This window comes from Oratosquilla oratoria, chromosome 22, assembly GCF_046742065.1.
Source record: "Oratosquilla oratoria isolate Oo_2021 chromosome 22, ASM4674206v1, whole genome shotgun sequence".
Taxonomy (NCBI): Eukaryota; Metazoa; Arthropoda; class Malacostraca; order Stomatopoda; family Squillidae; genus Oratosquilla; species Oratosquilla oratoria.
Window position 1 is genome coordinate 41,075,395 of NC_134798.1, and position 10,000 is coordinate 41,085,394.

Below are 10,000 nucleotides of genomic sequence, written 5' to 3' on the forward strand. Positions count from 1 at the left end.
CATACATACGCACACACGCGCGCGCACGGACACAAACATTTCCTTGACCAATAGAGCGAGGTGATGCTTGTAATATTTCGATGCTTTTCAGGCCTGGGCGGGGAACAAACTCGGACTACTTATCAGGCGAGCGCGGTGCCACTACACCAGCAAGCCGGTTTGAAGCGAGATAAAGGAAACTGCGTCTTATCTTTTGGACTCCCGTGTTGTGCTAGGCAAGGCCCAGTGCACTGAAATTATTTTGGACTTGTCATGCATACATTATATGCTTTTTCAGTGTCTTGGAATAGCATGACGGAGCCAGCATGCACACAGGCAAGTAGCACATGCACCAATATGAAAATATACTATGCATGATTTTGATCATCATCATATCTTGTCGCACCAGAACCGTGTCCATATAAGGGCAGTTTCATTTGCTTCCCTAAGGTCTTGGTCGGAGCAATGGGGACTCAATGGACATTCCCGGAGGACGTGGACCATCGTCTGTACTTCGCCACAGGGACATTGGGGGCTATTGGTGTATCCCCACTTGTGTTTGTTTTCTTTCGTTTTGCCCACCTTGGCTCTTCCTCTGTTTAAGGTAACCCAGTCCTTCCTGGTTAGGTTTGCTCCTGGGGGCAAGGTCTCGTTTGGGCATGGTATGGCCTCGTTATGGCCCAGATTGTCATATTCCTGCCAACATTTTAGTCTATGGGCCACAGCTTGGGTTGGATCCAGTCCCTCCACCGTCATGAAGCTTTGGCGAGACTTCAGTCTCTGTCCAACCTGAAGGTGACCGTATAGTGGATGCCTGGGATCATTTTGTTGTTTATATTTTTCTATCTTGGTAATTATTTCGCGCCGAATGTGGGGAGGTGGAATCCCTGCCAGTCTGTAGATAGTATGTAATGGCGTTGGTTTTAGGGTACCTGTAATTATTCGACACGACCTGTTCAGTTCTGGATCTATTTTGTGTGCATGGCATGACCTGGCCCATACTGGTGCGCAATATTCTGCAGTGGAGTAACACAGTGCCAAAGCTGTTTGTCGCAGGGTGTTTGGATCTGTTCCCCAGCTGGTGGTGGCAAGTTTGCTGAGGAGGTTGTTTCTGGTTGAGATTTTTCCAATCAACTTGTTGATATGCTCTTTGTAAGAGAGAGTCCTGTCGAGAGTAACACCTAAATAGACAGGGTGTGGGTGGTGTGCCAGATCAGTGTTGTTCCATCTGATTCGTAGCTCTCTCTTGGCTTGGTGATTTTTAAGGTGGAATGCACACACCTGTGTTTTGTTTGCGTTCGCATTGAGATGCCACTTTTTGTAGTACGTGGAGAGTGTGGTTAGGGCCTCTGATAGTCGGTCTTCGATGGTGTTGAAGGAATCAGACTGAGTGGCAATGCACAGATCATCTGCATAGATGTACCTATGGGTATTCTGATACTGTGGCTGGTCATTGGTATAAATGATTTTGATAACCTAGGACAATTGGAGGTCAAGAGTCTGCCGAAGATATTTTGTCTGGAGTAGTTTCTAAGTCTCGTTTCGTTAAACTAAGCGAACTGAACAAATGCGGTCGAAAGAAACAGAAACCTTCGAGCTATAGCGTTTGGATAGCGGTGTTTATCGTTCTTGCGCGTTGCTCGTCCTATGTAGGATGACTCTTGTAAGATGTCATCGGTTTCCATCTCACTTTTTCGGGATTGTAACTGTTGCTATCCGTACCAATCTGTGAACATAGGGCTAATTGCCTCCTAGCTCATCACCTTGATTAGTCTGTCGACATTATTTCAGACGTAAACGCTCTTATGTAAAATAAATTATAATGATAATGATAATGATAATTGTAATGATAATGATAATGATAATGATAATGATAACGATAATGATAATGATGGTAGTAATAATGATGTTAATAATCTTGCAATAGTCGTCTCAACCGCGGATAAAATAGGGCGCACAGTAGATTCGGTACGACTGGGCTTTGAAATAAAAAATATATCGTTTTCTATGATTGTGAAAGGTTTCTAAGCTAGCGTTGCATGGCATCAAATTTTAACCTACCAATCTTGGTTAGAAATAAAATTAAAGAACGTTAATCTGAATTGTAAAGCTTCTAGTTAGAAAGATGTTACGAGTGGAGTTCCTCAGGGTTTCGTAAAAGAAGGTTGGCTTACGCTCGGATGCGTTTAGCTGCGAGCACAGTCACCATCTTTGCACTGTGAATGCTCAGAGAGTCAGCGCAAGTAGAAATCTCTTGGAATTGCAAGATTCGAACCGAGTTCTATGTCGTGTGAAGTAAAAACCCGAACCAACGCGCCACTTTATAGCGTCCGAAATCACACCACTTATGGACTCACATTTACTGGATCCCTCTCCGTTCGTGGTATGCAACGAAGACGAGGGTACTGGGACTTACTTCGACGGTGCTGGGACTTACTTCTTAGCAAGTGGGATCTTCCTTTCCCACAGGTCCAGCGAAGAGTGAATCCGATTTGGACGTCGGTCGCTACAGTGAGCCTCAAGGCTCAAGTAAAAATGCATTATCGGTACCTACTCCCACAGCCCACCTTATCTTTACTCTCCAGATCCCCCGTCTCAAGTACACACACACACACACACACACACACACACACACACACACACACACACACACACACACACACACACACACACACACACACACACACCACCCTATTCTTACTCTCCAGATCCCCGTCTCAAACACAAACATAAATACAAATAAACATACACTTGAGCGAAGAGAGAAAGGCCATATGATAATGATATTAAACTGGAAAGAGGTTTAGAGAAAATGGACAATAAAAGATTACTGGAAACGAGAAGAAAGATCGACAAACGGTCATAGCATAAAAAAAATCAAAGGACGTCAGGAAATATAGCTTTCCACAAAGAAATGTAGATGTGGAATAAGTTGGATGATAATATAACCTAAGCCAACACTATAAAACAATTCAAGGCAAGATTTGACAAATGTAGGAAAAAAGATTGTACCCCGTATACTACTAGATAAATACACGCAAACACACACACACACACAAACACGCACATAGACAAACATGTACACAAACACGCACACAGACAAGCACACACAGACGCATGCACATACACAGACACACATACACGCACATACACAGACATACGTACACGCACACACACAGACACAATCACATATACAGAGACATACACAGACACACGTGTACGCACAGACACGTACACACAGATACATACACACAGGCACACGCACACACGATAAGATCAATGTAGCTAGATAGGAGGACAGGTCACCTGATGAACATAAAAATATTACTGATGAAGCCTACAGATTGCTGATAGACTCAAGTGCTGCATTCCAGCTCATGTTTGACGAAATGTTATCGAAGACGGAGTAAGTGGCGGTGTCTTGGTCATCTCGCCTAAAGACAAACAAACACATAAACAAACAGGAGAGGAAAAGTTACCAAACGGATTACGAGAAAGATTATTTATCGAAAGGAAGACCAAGTGAAGACGGAGCCTTGACGTTTCGCTTGTCACAGTTTTTTTAAGTATAAAGTCGTGATTTGTTTGTTTGCGCTAAACGTCCCGGCGGGTTGATCCCATCTGGGGACGGAAAATCGCGACATACATGACTGAGATGAAATAAGAGAATCGAGGAGAACGGAGGAAGGTCACTGGGGCCTAGAAAGGTTGAAAAGAGGATCAGTTGTCCTGGTGCAGGAAAGGAGAGGATGGGTCAATTGTCCGGGTGCAGGGGAGAACGACAAGTCAGAGTCTGGCCACGTTGAAGGATACAAGGGCGAGAGGTGATCTTGTTATGAGGGAGTAAGGAATCTGGAGATAATACGCGCGCGTACACACGCACGCACACACACACACACACACACACACACACACACACACACACACACACACACACACACACACACACACACACACACACACACACACACACACACACACAAACAAAACAAAAAACGTGGCCCTCTAATCGCTTCTGGGAACCGCCCCTCCTAACAGTGGCCTCACGTGGACACCAGGCCACCCCTTGATATCACGTGTGAATTGTTCCAGACCTCCATAAGGTGAAGATCCGGGAGGGTGGCAGCCCCGGAAGCTTCATAGAAAAAATATAGATGAAAGACAGGAGATCTTAGAGCAGGCTTGGACTAAAGAAGGACACTTCTGGTCGTACTAAGGCTACAAAAAGATGCTTCCGAAGATATATATATATATATATATATATATATATATATATATATATATATATATATATATATATATATATATATATATATATATATATATATATATATAATATACATATCAATGGGCTAGACCTAAAAAGTATATATAAACTTGTCACAATGCACAGAAAGTAAATCAGGCTGGTTAACTCCCTCCTTCACAGTAGCAAGATTAACAGTGATAAACGGGACGACCTGAATTTCTTTTTCAGTAAACTTTAGTAACTAGTTGTCTATGAAATTCTTTGAAATAAGGATAGGTGGCGATGTAGTGGGAGTAGCTGGCGTGCACATTCTAGAATAGATAACAACGGTTTACTAGAGATATAGCACAAGAGGGAAGAGAGAGAAACAGCCGTTCAGTTTGGTCATTCGTCCACGAATTATATGTTTCTTATAATTCATCGTTTTATTTTTCTTGGATAATTTGGGCGAAACATCTTGATAAAATGTTCGTAATCTCGCCTGAAGTGGAACATGAACAAGTTTATCTACGAATGACATAAATTACGCATTTATATTATTGAGGGACAGGGTAGGGAGGGAGAGAAGGAAAGAGAAAGGGAGGATGGGAGAGAGAGACGGAGGGAGAGAGTCGGCGGAGGGAGAGAGGGACGGGAAGAGAGAGGGACGAGGAGAGAGATGGACGGAGGGAGAGATGGACGGAGGGAGAGAGGGACGGGGAGAGAGAGGAACGGAAGAAGAGAGAGGGACGGAGAGAGAGAATGCGAGAGAGAATGAGAATGTGAAGGACAATACAAGCAAGTCTTGATGATAATAATTTCAGCCTTGTACGTACGAGTGTACCTCCATTTTCTCTATCCTCCCATCACAATAAACTCTCCTACTTTACATCATAAACAATATATATATATATATATATATATCTATATATATATATATCTATATATATATATATATATATATATATATATATATCATAAGGATAAAGTAAATTTCGAATTAAGAGATAATCTTTCCATGGTTAAGGGTCTTTGTCCTCCTCTCTTGAACTCTGAGAGGTTTTTTTCATCTCTACCTCACTATCCTTGTTCTTTTTATCATGGTTCCTTTTGTAAGATATTTAGCAGATAAGGTTTAAGGAGTCAGTGCATTAGGAGGACTTTAGTAACATCATTAGAACCAGAGACGTGGGGGATTCTTTTGTGATCAGAGAAAAATATCCAGTCAAAGAAGGTTGCTGATTTTTTTTTTTTAACTTCTACTGTCCTTCCCTTTTTTTTTTTTTTTTTTTTTTTTTTGTCCTCCTTGAATTTCACTTTTACTGCCTCTGTGACTCTGCATCTTCGGTTCGATCTTATTCCAAGGATAAAAGCAGTGGATATCAATGGGAACATGCACAGATCAACCGATCTCTTCAAGACGGAAATAGAAAGAGGAATAAAAAAATCGGACGATAAGATATCGGTTATCTCTCCTTTCTGACTAAAGGATCGCGTGATAACGAAAAAAACAACAAGAAATGTTTTTACTGTCTCTAATTGAATCAACCTTGAACACATTCTTTATTCTAGTTTTGACTCGAAGAGTAAAAATAGTAAATTGGTGCAAAGAAATTGTGAAAACATGGTACAGTCATACGATGGAAAAGATGGTCCTAATTACAAGGGATTACAAATGAAGAACATACCAACAGGAGACTTTGTGTCCATGACTAGGTCAGATGCTAAGAATAGACAGTTAAACGAAGAAATTCATAAACAAGTAAACAAAGTAATTTACGAGCATTACAGAATTTTTTTTCGGTGTTTATCTAAACATCAAAAATTCGAACCATACCACATTGCACAACATCTGATGGAAGTTTATTCCATTCAATGACTACAGAGTTGGCGAAGTTTCTACCCACTTTCTGACAGCGACCGTTATTTCTCGTCTGATTCGCATTCAGTACAAAAATGTCATCACTTTTGAAAATCTAAAATGTTCCATAGCTTCGTTGTTATGAACATATATTATTTTTTATTTTATTGTGAACCTTATCCTTTCATTTCAGTACATCCACACCAAGATAATACCTTGACCAAGATAATATCAACATGATTGACAGTTACAAACGACAGTTTATTGGTCTCGCGTCTTGAAGACATTCCAGCTTTAATATTTCATCACACTCCAACTGAATTATTTATACCCAATATAAATCACGTGACGTTGACTTGGCTACCTCCCGTACAAGGGGGAAAAATTCTTGATATATAGATGTAGATAGACATACAGTATACATATATTTCATAAGAGAGGGTGGTATGTGTATATGTATTCATGTTAGAATCAATATATCGTGTGTAGGATGACACAAATATATTAAATTCAAGTGCTGTAGTAGAATGCAAACCAAATTCAATGTATACGATGACAAGCTATAAACAAAAGGCTAATTTCAAACGATCTAGCCAACTATCAAAATTGAATATGGTATATCACACATATAAATCAAACTCTAGAATTAGTATACGAGTAGGATAGCAAATATATTAAATTCAGATGCTGGAGTAGGATGAAAACTAAATTTAAAGTGTAAGATAACAACATATAGATAAGATTTAAACGCTGGGAACATAAACAAGAGTAGGATGAAAATAACACACAAATTTCAAACGATCTATCCAAATTATCAGGAAGCAGTATGGCATCTCACACATAAATCAAAGGTTTAAATAATAATATATCATATATAGGATGACAAATATGTTGAATTCAAATAATGGAGTAGGATGAAAACTAAATTCAAAGAGTACGATGACAACCTATAGACAAAGTTCAAACGCTGGGAACATAAATAAGAGTAGGATGAAAATGACAAACGAATTTCAAATGCTCTAGCCACATAATCAAAATGCCGTATGGTACCTCATATACATAAATCAAACGCCAGAATCAATGTATCATGTGTGGGATGAGTAGTTCTAAAAAGGAAAAAATCCAAGAGTAAACCATAAAAAACATAAATAAATATGTTAATTAACATTTACCGAATAGATTACTAATAGCGTAATTTCATCACCCATTCTTCAAATGATCATAGTCTGAATATGCAAAGGACTGTTGGCAATTCATTTTGTCATGTTTAACACGGGAGGGCGGGAGGGATGGGATAGGAAACTAGGCCTACTGCTCTTATTTTTTTTACCCAAACTTTACTTTAAATTTGTTTATGCTATCTGATCCGACAGTTTCTTTTTCCATTATGTCCTATACTTGTATGGAGCTGTATAGCTAATGAAGAATCTGTGATTACCAATGACACATAGAAAGTATTACATATGGGCAGGGATATGAAAAAAAAATGAATGTGTAAGGCCTGCCTGTGATATTTTGATCCATAAAGAAGGCAGTAACAAAACTACATCAAATCATACATACTACAACAATCAAATCTAAATATACACCTTATCAAAATGAATACATATTTTAACATTACTCACTTTGTATACGCTGTGCCAAAATTAAGCACCACAATTATTTGTTTTCATTAATTGTTCCTAGACCACCTGATCCTTCGAAAAGAGGTATAATCAGTGATGGGATTCAAAAAAATTAACAACAGGTTCTTTCACTAGGCCAGTAGCACGAAAATATCACTTAGGTTGTATTATAGTCTGTATAAGACAATTTTTTGATAACCGATTCGCGGAGTTCATTGATTTCTTAGAACAGGTTTGTATAAAACGGTATGATCCGAATGAGCACCATCACTGGGTATACAGACAGGTAATTCCTTCCTCCTTCCACTTCTACGGTGCTTTTGTTTACAATTTGAACCCCCAAGTGTCATCAGTGCCTGAGTCATAGTACTTGAAGCTTCGAATCTAATTCGATCAAACCAATGAACCTTGGTGAGCAACAAAGCAACAATATTGAAATTTGAGTAAATATTACATTTCACACAATAAGATTGTATAGAATAAAAATTGAATCATTGCATTACCATATACGACGTTCCAATAGAAACATACTTAGAAAGAAAAATATAAGGAGTGATCCGCTACAATAGAAAACATTCCCCTAAATTTGAAATCCTGGCTGAGGAATTGTTTGAGAGAAAGCAGAGGAAAATGGGAAGTGTGATGATGACAGAAAAAGATAATCAAACTGAAGTAGAAATGGGAGAAAGAATGTTCGAGAAAATGAGCAAATGATCTGCAAAAGAGAAAGATAACGAAGTTAGTCATTTGTCATCAATTCCAGTGGTGAAGGAAACACCAGGACGTTTCCTTTGGGGATGTAGTGTTGCCTTTATTTTCTAGTTTCAGAAAATGACCAAAGTTCCGCAGAAAAATGAATAAACAAATAAAATAAATTCATAGAAACCAACCAGGGCAAAAGAAAACTTTTGATAATGCTTCGTGAAAGAAAATGAGAAAATGTAAAAACTCAAGAAATGTGTTCGAGGAATTTGAAAGAAAAATACACATGTGTGTGTGTGTGTGTGTGTGTGTGTGTGTGTGTGTGTGTGTGTGTGTGTGTGTGTGTGTGTGTGTGTGTGTGTGTGTGTGTGTGTGTGTGTGTGTGTGTGTGTGTGTGTGTGTGTGTGTGTGTGTGTGTGTGTGTGTGTGTGTGTGTGTGTGTGTGTTTACCTAGTTGTATCTACCTAGTTGCATCTTACGGGAAGGGAGCTACGCTCGTCGTGTCCCGCCTTTGTATCTCAGTGTCTAGTTTGTGTGTGTGTGTGTGTGTGTGTATGTGTGTGTGTATGTGCATGTATATATATATATATATATATATATATATATATATATAAAATGTGTGTGTGTGTGTGTGTGTGTGTGTGTGTGTGTGTGTGTGTGTGTGTGTGTGTGTGTGTGTGTGTGTGTGTGTGTGTGTGTGTGTGTGTGTGTACACGCATCCGTGTGTCTGTGCGTCCATGAGTGTGCGTATATGTGTGTGTGTGTGTGCGTGTATGTGTATGTGTGCTTGAATGTGTGCGTATATGTGTGCGTGTATGTATGCGTGTATGTGTATGTGTGCGTGTACGTGCAAGTTTACAGCATTACCCGTATATCGAGCCATCTATGAGCTCTGAGCTCTCATCCATGACGATCAAGAGACCAGCATTTAGACATCTGATAAATCTAGAATGTAACATAGAGGTTAGATATAGCTGGCTCAAAAGTATTCATAGAAATCCATGACTATGACAACAGCACCTGAAATATATCTAGATAATTTTCTTTAAGATATGATAGAATAATAAACACTTAGGAGGAATTCTAATTTCAACTTCAAAAACCGCTTTTATCGTCCCTACATCCTTCTAGTTACTTTTGGATAAAGAACAGATTTCCTTTGAACAATCTATTAATTCTTACAACGGATAGAAACGCTGGTAATCTACAGGTTGCATCACTTGTCACAATATTCATTACAAGAATTGGAGGCCAGTTAGGTAGTTTGTATATTATATTATTAATTAAGTAGTTTATCTATCTATTTGTATATATATTTATTTACCTACTTATTGCCATCTTGGTTTCAAAATGTGAAAAGATGGAATCACTGGAATCCTAAAGGAGGTACTTAAATGTTTTTGCATAATTTTAGGTATTATTGACAGAGAATAATATGAAAAAATCAGAGAATGAGAATAACGAAGACAAAAACGCCTGTAGTCACGACTAACACAACTGAAAACCTGTGTAGATACAACTTGTCGGGAATTTTAAGATGTTGAGAACGAATACAGGCGCACAAACAACCAGGTGAGGAATGAAACAAGAAAACAGATTAAAAAA

At 39.0% G+C, this 10,000-nt stretch overlaps 1 protein-coding gene across 3 annotated transcripts in view; it reads right to left on the reverse strand.

The window, feature by feature from the left end:
- LOC143037479 (endochitinase-like) overlaps positions 1–2,555 on the reverse strand; it is a 32,413-nt gene extending 29,858 nt beyond the window's left edge. The window contains exon 1 of one of the 3 annotated variants that reach the window (XM_076205759.1): positions 2,417–2,555. The gene's annotated coding sequence lies outside the window, so the exon portion shown is untranslated. Of the gene's footprint in view, positions 1–2,336 lie in introns of all 3 variants that reach the window. The other 2 variants (XM_076205760.1, XM_076205761.1) reach the window with 2 other exon arrangements.
- Positions 2,556–10,000: the final 7,445 nt, after the last annotated feature.